The following is a 9942-nucleotide window of genomic DNA, read 5'->3' on the forward strand; positions in this document are numbered from 1 at the left end:
AAAGACAAAGACAAATACCATATGATATCACTGATATCTGCAAGCTACTATACAGCAGAAATGAAGCTTTCCACAGAAAAGAAAAACATGGACTTTGAGAATAGATGTATGATTCAAGGGGGTGCAGGAGGCAGAAGGGAGGGAGTGGGAGTGAGTGGGAGCTTGGGGTTAATTGATGTAGACTATTGCCTTTGGAATGGATGAGCAGTGAGATCCTGCAGTGTAGCACTGGGAACTATGTCTATTTGCTTACGATGGAGCATGACAATGTGAGAAAATAGGGTACACCTGTGTGTATAACTGGCTCACAATGCTGTATAGTAGAAAATATAATGATGTATTGGGGAAATAAAATAAACATAAAACCTCTTTGAATAAGGAGTCAAAAAATAATATAAGATATTTGTGGTCCATTAAAATATTATATAGAAAGAAGAATTGGTAATGTCATAAGTAAAAATTGAAAAGCTTCACCCAGAACAGACCAGTATTATCCTGTTGAGGTGGAACGGTCTGTCTCTTACCTTTAAAGGAAGTTTTATACTGGTTTGCCCAGTGTTCTTACCCTGTTTTTCCCTAGATGGTTTAAGTGTTCCCAATACAAGGAATCTTAATATTTAGATTAGTATAGATTTAATAATATAATTAATAAATTAAATTAGAAATTATGTCAATTGGCTAAAGTTTCAATTCTTATTTATTGAGCTTTATTAGCATAGATGAAATCATATTTCTGCCCTTGTGAGGGCAGGTATTATATTGCCAGGTGAGGTGACCTCACCAAGTATCATACATAATTAGAGCTTTGGAGGGGAGAAACCCATCAATTTAAATCAGTAGGAAAACAAACAACAACATGGGTCAGGTGTGGCAATCTTGGGATAGTGGTATACTTCTGATGGTGTTTTCATTTTGTCCAGCCCTTGGTGTTTTGTTATTAGGGCCTTGTTATAAGGTGACTTTGAAGTCAGTAGTTCTCTCTGTAGACCAATGCAATGTAGAGGCCCTTCCTAAGTGAGAAATATCAATTTCAGAGTTATTTTATTCACATTATTAGTGCATATGTGGCTTAAGAATTCCTGATAAAGGAACTTTCATCTAGCCTGGAGACAACCCTTTAAATGATACTTTCCCAGAGTGTCTAGCCCACTGGTTATCATGGGGCATCTGGTATTCTCCCAGAGGCAGATTACAGCAATCAGTTTCCCAAGCTTAGAATATTTTCTGATTAATCCAGCTAAACTTTGAAATATTGTCACATAGCATCAAAGAACTCTTTGCGAAGTTAATTTTAGAAAGTGAACCCTAACCTCGAAACACAGAACTAGAATATGAATCACAAGGTTTTGCTCTAAACGTATCTTCATTTTTCAGCAAATATGGTCACTTTAGAATTGTAGAAGTTATACCCCAAAATGGGAAACACATTTCCTAAGTATTTCTTCTTCATTATTGGGTTTGCCTAGGAGCCAGGAAGAACCAAGTCACCTCTTGTATTTCCCATAGTCCTGGCTCTTTAATTCATAGGTATTGTTTACATTTTTTTAATCTTTTTGCCTTTTCTAGAGCGGTTCCCATGGCATATGGTGGTTCTCAGGCTAGGGGTCTAATTGGAGCTATAGCCACCAGCCTATGCCAGAGCCACAGCAATATGGGGTCCGAGCCACATCTGCAACCTACACCATAGCTCAAAGCAATGCCGGATTCTCAACCCACTGAGCAAGGCCAGGGACTGAATGTGCAACCTCATGGTTCCTAGTCAGATTCATTAACCACTGCTCCACAGTGGGAACTCCTATTGTTTACCTATATTAACTTCCCTGCTTTAAGGGCAGACTGTTAGCACGCACACAAGGACATCAGGATGGCAAGTCTGACCATGAGGGGTTAATTTTTGAGCCATAATCCTATTGATTTTGTTCATACATTTCATTGCACAAATTGTCCCCTGTAAGTTACACTTCATAAGTTTGCAAAAAAATAACATATATATTTATATATATAAACACAAACACACACAGAAGAAAAATTTAAAACACCCGATCAAATAGAGTCATACTTTATTGTTTAACATTACTTATTCATTCAACCAAAGTAACAAAGGATTTCAAAAGCAAATGCAAATTAAAGACCAGCAAATTCATGTAACCTGTTATCAAAAGTTAAGGTTAAGAAAGTTAGTAAAACCTTCTTTTAACAGAGAGACAGAAACTAAATTCAAGTTTTGCACTAGCTTACCTTTAAAATTAGTTTACTTCATTAACGTGAATTCCCAATGCAGTCAGTTCTGACCAAGCACAAAAGTCCTTTCTCACTGTCCACTTCCCATAAAACTACCATCACTTTCTGCATCCATATTATTCTGTCTGCTACCGTTCCATTCAAAATACTAAGCTATAAGACAGACTTACTTTCTGTTCCCCTGGTAAAATGCAATTCCATTCCTCCTCCCTTCTTTACTGAAAAACCCATCAAACTTTTCTGGATGGACTTTTTATCATTTCTAAAAGCACATGTTTCCTGGTACAGAAGGAATATCTCAGCACAGCACCAAAATACCAATCATAGTCTTAAGTGATGTTGTAGTCTCTTCTTCGTAACTGAAGTCTCAGTATCTGATTTGACTTTTATCAAACCTAGGTACAGTATGTTATTATACTTATGTTGATGACTCTGAAGACCTGTGCACATAAGTTAAATCAACAAATTTTAACTTTAACATCAAATGTTAATTTAATACTGAATATTTTCCTGTTCATGCGAATCCAAAATTAACTTACCCTATATATTTTGAGAATTACAGATTTTTGATGAATTAATTTTGGCAAAGTCATACATGCACAACACACACAAAATAGACAAAACAGGAACCTCAGATTTCCCATTCCAAAGCTTCAGCCATGAAGAACCCACAACTGTGGATTCAAATTGCAATGAGAGACAGTGGACTCAAATTGGGATTCTGACAGATGGAACAAAACAAGATCACTTGTGTAGATGTTTAAACCCCTTACATAGTCTTTAATTGATGATGGTAATGATAATTTTAATAGTTCTTTCCCCAAAATAAATTTTTCTATGGTACATAATTTTGACCCAGTTACGCATACATGTACAAATTCTATTTTCACATATTGTCATGCTCCATCACAAATGACTAGACATAGGTGCCAGTGCTGCAGAGCAGGATGTCTTTACTTATCAATTCCAGAGGCAAAGTTTATATTTATTAACCCCAAGCTCCCAACCTACCCAATCCCTCCCCCATGGCAATAACAAAACTATTCTGCAAGTTCGTGAAGTACATTTGTGCCTTATATTAGGTTCCAGATATAAATGATATCACACGGTATCTGTCTTTCTCTTTCTGACTTACTTCACTCTGCATGAGAGTCTCTAGTTCCATCCATGTTGCCACAAATGGCATTATTTTGTTCTTTTTTATGACTGAGTAGTGTTCCATTTTGTATATCTACCATATCTTCCTAAGCAAGTCATCTGTCAATGGACATTTGGGTTGTTTCCATGCCTTGGCTATTGTGAATAGAGATGCAATGTACATTTGAGTGCCTGTGTTTTTTAAGTATAGGTTTGTCTGGATGTATGTGCAAGCATGGGATTGCTGGGTCATATCGCAGTTCTATGTAAGACTTCTAAGATACCTCCATACTGTTCTCCATAGTGGTTGTACCAGTTTACATTCCCACCAACAGTGCAGGAGGGTTCCCTTTTCCCCATGCCCCATCCAGCATTTGTTATTTGTGGATGTATTAGTGACAGCCATTCAGACCGGTGAGAGGTGGTGTCTCATGGGAGTTCTCATTTTCATGTCTCTAATAATCAGTGATGTTGAGCATTTTTTCATGTGCTTGTTGGCCATTTGTACATCTTCCTTGGGAAAATGTCTATTCAGGTCTTTTGCCAATTTTTCCATTGAGTTGTTGTTTTTGCTGTTTAGTGGTGTACGTTGCTTGTATATTCTAGACATTAAGACTCATCGGTGACATCATTTGTGTCTATTTTCTCCCATTCCGCAAGTTGTCTTTTCGTTTTCTTTTTGGTTTCCTTTTCTGTGCCAAACTTGTAAGTTTGATTAGGTCCTATTGACTTATTTCTGCTCTTAATTCCATTGCTTTGGGACACTGACCTGAGAACATATCCATGAGGTTGATGTCAGAGAGCATTTGCCTATGTTCTCTTCCAGGATTTTGATGGTTGATTTTCTTATATTTAAGTCTTTAAGCCTTTTTTCAGCTTATTTTCTTATGTAGTGTGAGGGCATGTTCTAGTTTCATTGATTTACATGCAGCTGTTCAGGCTTCCCAGCAATGCTTGCTGAAAAGACTGTATTTTTCCCATTTTATGTTCTCGCATCCTTCGTCAAATATTAGTTGGACCATAGGTGTCTGGGTTAATTTCTTGGTTCTCTAGTCTGTTGCATTGGTCTATATGTCTGTTTTGGCACCAGGACCACACTGTCTTGATGACTGTGGCTTTGTAATATTGCATGAATTCTGGGAAAGTTATGCCTCCCGCTTGGTTTTTGTTCTTCAGAACTGCTTTGGCAATTCTGGGCTTTCTGTGGTTCCATACAAAGTTTTGGATTGTTTGTTCTGGTTCTGTGAAAATGTCATAGGTCATTTGATAGGGATTGTATTGAATCTGAAGATTGCTTTGGGTGGTAGTGTATCCATTTGTACAAAATTAATTTCTCCAACCCAGGATCACGGAATGTCTTTCCATTTCTTTACATCTCTTTTAGTTTCCTTGTTTAATGTTTTATAGTTCTCAGCATATAAGTGCTTTACATCCTTGTTCAGGTGTATTCCCAGGTATTTGGTTTCTTGGAGTGCAATTATAAAAGGTATTGTGTTTTTGTATTCCTCTTCTAAAGTTTCATTATTAGTATACAGAAATGTGACTGATTTCTGAATATGGATCATATATCCTGCTACTTTGCTGACTTTGTTGATCAGTTCAAAGTAGTTTTTGTGTTGTCTTTTGGGTTTTCTACACATAGTATCATGACATCTGCATCCAGTGACAGTTTTATCGCTTCTCTTTCTACTTGGATGCCTTTCATTTCTTTGGTTTATCTGATTGATGTGGCTAGCCCTTCCAGTAAAATGTTGAATAACAGTGGTGATAGTGGACATCCTTGTCTTGTTCTAGATTTTGGTGGAAAAGTTTTCAGCTTTTCTGCATTGAGTATTATATATTGGCCGTGGGTTTGTCATAAATGGCTTTAATTATGTTAAGGAGTTTTCCCTCTATACCTACTTAGGTAAGAGTTTTTATCATGAAGGGCTGTTGGACTTTGTCAAATGCTTTTTCTGCATCTATTGAGATGATCATGTTGTTTTTGACTTTTCTTTTGTTAATGTGGTGTATGGCTGATTGATTTGACACTGATTGATATGTTGAACCATCCCTGTGCACCTGGGGTGAATCGCACCTGGTCATGGTGTGTGACCTTTCTGATATGTTTTGTGCATTTGGATGGTTAAACTTTTGTTGAGAATTTTTTGCATCTACATTCATCAAATTTATAGGCCTGTAGTTTTCTTTTTTGGTGGTATTTTTGTCTGTCTTGGTAATTAAGCTGCTGTTGGCATCATAGAATGTCTTTGGAAGTGTTCCTTCTTCTTCAATTTTTGAAAAATTTTAAGGAGGATGTGTATAATTTCCTCTTTGTGTGTTTGGTATAATTTTCCTGGGAAGCCATCTGGTCCGGGATTTCTTTTGTAGGTAGTGTTTTTATAACATATTCAATTTTGTCTCTAGTGATTGCTCTGTTCAGTTGATCTATTTCTTTTCAGTTCACTTTTGGCAGGATGTAAGACTCTAGAAAGTTGTCCATTTCTTCCAGGTTGTCAAATTTGTCGACAGACAATTGCTCATAATATTCTCTCATTTTTTTGTATTTCTTTACTATACATTGGACTTACCTTTTCCATTTCTGATTTCGTTTATTTGGGTTATTTCTCTCATCTTTTTGGTGAGGCTAGCCAGAGGTTTGCCTATATGTTGACCTTTTCAAAGAACCAGCATTTTATTTGATGGATTGTGTCTATCATTTTTGAAACTCTATTTAATTGATTTCCTCTTTGGCTTTTATTATTTCCTTTCTTCAGTCAAATTTAGGTTTTGCTGGTTCTTTCATCTTTTTCATTTTATTTATATTTCCTTTTATTTTATTTTATTTTCCCACTGTACAGCAAGGGGTCAGGTTATCCTTACATGTATACATTACAATTACATTTTTCCCCACCCTTTGTTCTGTTGCAACATGAGTATCTAGACATAGTTCTCAATGCTATTCAGCAGGATCTCCTTGTAAATCTATTCTAAGTTGTGTCTGATAAGCCCAAGCTCCCGATCCCTCCCACTCCCTCCCCCTCCCATCAGGCAGCCACAAGTCTGTTCTCCAAGTCCATGATTTTCTCTTCTGAGGAGATGTTCATTTGTGCTGGATATTAGATTCCAATTTTGTTTTGTTTTGTTTTGGTTTGGTTTGTTTTGGTTTGGTTTGGTTTGGTTGGGCGGTCCATTTATTTTAAGTTAGAGTAGTTCTCTTTTCAGTTTTTGTGAAAGTAAAGTTCTGTTTCGATTTGTGGCTGCCCTGTTTTTTAAGTGTGATAACCACTTGTTATAACTGTGTACTCTAGGTGAATGGTGATGTAGGCTCACCCACTTCATTACAATAATAAAATTCAAAAAGCAGAATAAAAAGAGTCTCTATATTTCCTTACTCCCCTTGCCCACATTGTAGGATTTTTATGTCTTTTTTTTTTTTAACCTCTTCACCATTAGATCTGTATCCTGGCTTATTTATGTGACTGGTCTCTAATCCTGCTTTCCTCCATCCTTGTTCTTCCTCTTTTTTATTTTTCAAACTTAGAGAAAACTTTCTTTCTTTTAGCGTGCACTTTGTACTTCTGTACTCTTTTAGATTTTGTTATTGTTGTTGTTGTTGGAGAAATGCTTTCTTTCCCCTTCTATTTAAACTCATATTCTTGATGGATAAATTATTCCACATTGCAGATTTCTTTTTCCTTTCAGCACTTCAAATATCTCTTGCCACTCCCTCCCAGCTTGCAGTGTTTCTGTATAGAAATCAGCTATTTTCCTTAGGGGGATTCCCTTATAATGGACACTTTGCTTTTCTCTTGCCACCCTTAGAATCCTCTCTTTAACTTTGGCCATTTTTATTATACTATGTCTTGGTGTGGGTCCATTTGGGTTCAACGTGTTTGGGGACATCTGTGTTTCCTGTATCTTGAAATCAGTATCCTTTAGAATTTGAAACTTTCTGGAGATAATTACCTCAAATACATGTTCAATCCCCTTTTCTTTTTCTTCTCCTCTGGAATTCCTACTATGTGTAGATTGTCCTGCGTTATAGTATCCCATAGGTCTCATATTGCTTTCATGTTTATTCATTGGGTTTTCTGTCTGCTGTCCTCTTTGGGCGATTTCCTTTATTCAATGATCCATGTCACTAATTTGCTCCTCTGCATTATTCATTCTGACCTTTACTGCCCTTGGCTCGGTTTGTTTCACTGCAAGTAAATTTTCTACATTTGCATGGCTGCTCCTTATATTTTTAGCCCCTTTCTGAGGGAGTCCGTATTACTGTTCATATGTTCTCTTAATTCCTTCAGTAGTTTCACTATCTCCCATTTGAACTCAAAATGTGTCAGATTTCAGAGGTCTGTTTCATTGTTGACTGCTTTAGGTGAATTCTCCTGTTGCTTTAACTGGGAATGTTTTCTGAGCTTCTTCCTCTTGCTCGTGTTTTCCATTCCAATTTCTGTAAGTTTGGAGAAGCCCACATGTATTTTGACAGAGTCTGGGGGGCACCGTTGTAGTGGTGCACTTCTGGAGGGCATGCAGGGCTGGCCAGGGCACACCACTGTGGGTATGTCCTTCCTGTGGCCAGGAGGGTCTGGCCGGGGAATGCCTTAGCCGGGTGGGGCTCACTGTGGTATTCTGCAGCAGTGGGGCACGTGTGAGTGTGGGCAGTCATGGCTTTTGTCTGCCATGGTGGATGAGCCTGCCCCAGAGCCACGCAGGGCATTACCTGGTGATCCCTAGAAGCCATGTGTTTCCTGATAGTTGGGGTTGCTGGCTGGCTCACTCTGCCTCAGCAGGGCACTTCCCAAGCCTGGGCAGGCAGTTCTTGCCTGTGTGCAACAGCAGCAGGGCACTTCCCAAGTGAGGGCAGGTCTTTCTGGGTCATTCCACAGTGTAGGTCCCTTCCTGAGTTTGGGTGGGGCTGCCAGGTGTGCATCTTGGTGGGGGTGCATTTCCTGCCTCTGGGTGGGGCTTCCTGGGGCATGCTGTGGCAGCAGAGCACTTCCCAAGCCTGGGCAGTGATGGCCTGGTCGCTTCATGGTAGAGAGGTGTTTCCCTAGACCTGGTGTGGCTCGCTGGTGCTTGCCATGGTGGAGGTGCACTCTGCACATGTTCAGGGCTTTCCCAGGGGCTCTGTGGCATCAGGGAGCTTCCTGAGTGAGGGCAGGTGTGGCTGGTGCTTGCTGTGATGGAGTTGACCTTCCTGTGGCTTGACAGGGCTTGCTGGACATGCCACATCAGCAGAGAAGTTCGCAAAGATGGTGGGGCCAGTGTGTCCCCTCTGCATCAGTGGGGTGCTTCCCAAGGGTGGTTGGGATAGCCCCTTCCTGCTGCAGTGGTTGTGCACATCCTGATGTGGGGAAGGGTTTACAGGGTGCCCAGGGGCAGTGGGGTGCTTTGCATGGGTGGGCAGGCCTGCCTGGGAATGCCATGGCAGTGGTTGGCTCTCCACAGGGGGTGGCACCAATCTGCAATGGATGACAGTTTGCTTCTGGCTGGGCGGGTGTGGGGTGGATTAGTGGAGATGTGCTGGTAACGCTCTGCTCTCTATTAGCCAGTGGGCAATTGCACACACTGTGGTTCGAGGAGTCTTCTATGTTGACCCACCCCTCCTGCTCTCCCCTCCCCAACAATGGCACCTTCTCTCTCCTGTGGGTCCAGATCCTCTGCCAGGTTCCCTCTATTTGGGCTTTCCAATCCCCAGCCATTCACATATTGCTCCCTCCACCCAAGGTAAACTGCTTATCTAGTCCCTTAGCCTCTCTCCATGCCTCCCACACCAGCTTGCTCCCAGGGACTGACCTCTGGAGCCTAGGACTTGGTGCCCAGCCCCCACCGGAGCATCTCTATCTTTGGTGTCTCTGTGTGTGGTTCAGATGGTCTGTGCAGCTCTCACTCTGCTTCCCAGGTCTCAGACATGCTGCTGTGTTTTTCTTGGAGTCTTGGAGATCCCTCCGACTTGGCTGACCTTTCCATTGGTTAGGCGATTTTCCAGGGTATGTGTTCCCTTTCTCCTTCAGAGCTCCCTCTCAGGAGTGCTAGTCCAGTCCTGATTCCCCTTCCCTCTCTCTCTTTGTTTCCTGTTGTTCTACCCAGTTATGTCAAGAGATTCTTACCGTTTTGGGAGGTCTCAGTTCTTCTGCCAGCGTTCCATGGCTGCTCTGTTTGAGTTGTTTTAAGTGTAGTTGTGTTTATTTGTATTGTGATGATGGAAAGGGCAACTGTGTCCCTGTGCTCTCCCACCATCCTGCCTCCCTGAAATTGCATCCTTCTGTATCTTTCTTTGTGGCCTTCCCTTCAAAGTCTACTTTGTTTGCCATGGTTAGCACAACTCCTGTTTTCCTCTCTTGTCCGTTGACATGAAATATCTTTTCCCATTCCCTCATTTCAATCTGCTTGAGGTCATTGCTCTGAAGTGAGTCATTGTAGACAGCAGCTTGTATGTTTTTGCTTTTTTATCCAATCTGACACTCTGTGTCTATTGATCAGAGTATTCAGTCAATTGGCATTTAAGGTAATTCTTGAGAAAGATGTATTTATTGCCACTTTCCCCGTGTTTTTCAGTTGCTGCTCTGTATCTCCTTT

The sequence above is a fragment of the Sus scrofa genome, chromosome Y, assembly GCF_000003025.6.
Source record: "Sus scrofa isolate TJ Tabasco breed Duroc chromosome Y, Sscrofa11.1, whole genome shotgun sequence".
Taxonomy (NCBI): domain Eukaryota; kingdom Metazoa; phylum Chordata; class Mammalia; order Artiodactyla; family Suidae; genus Sus; species Sus scrofa.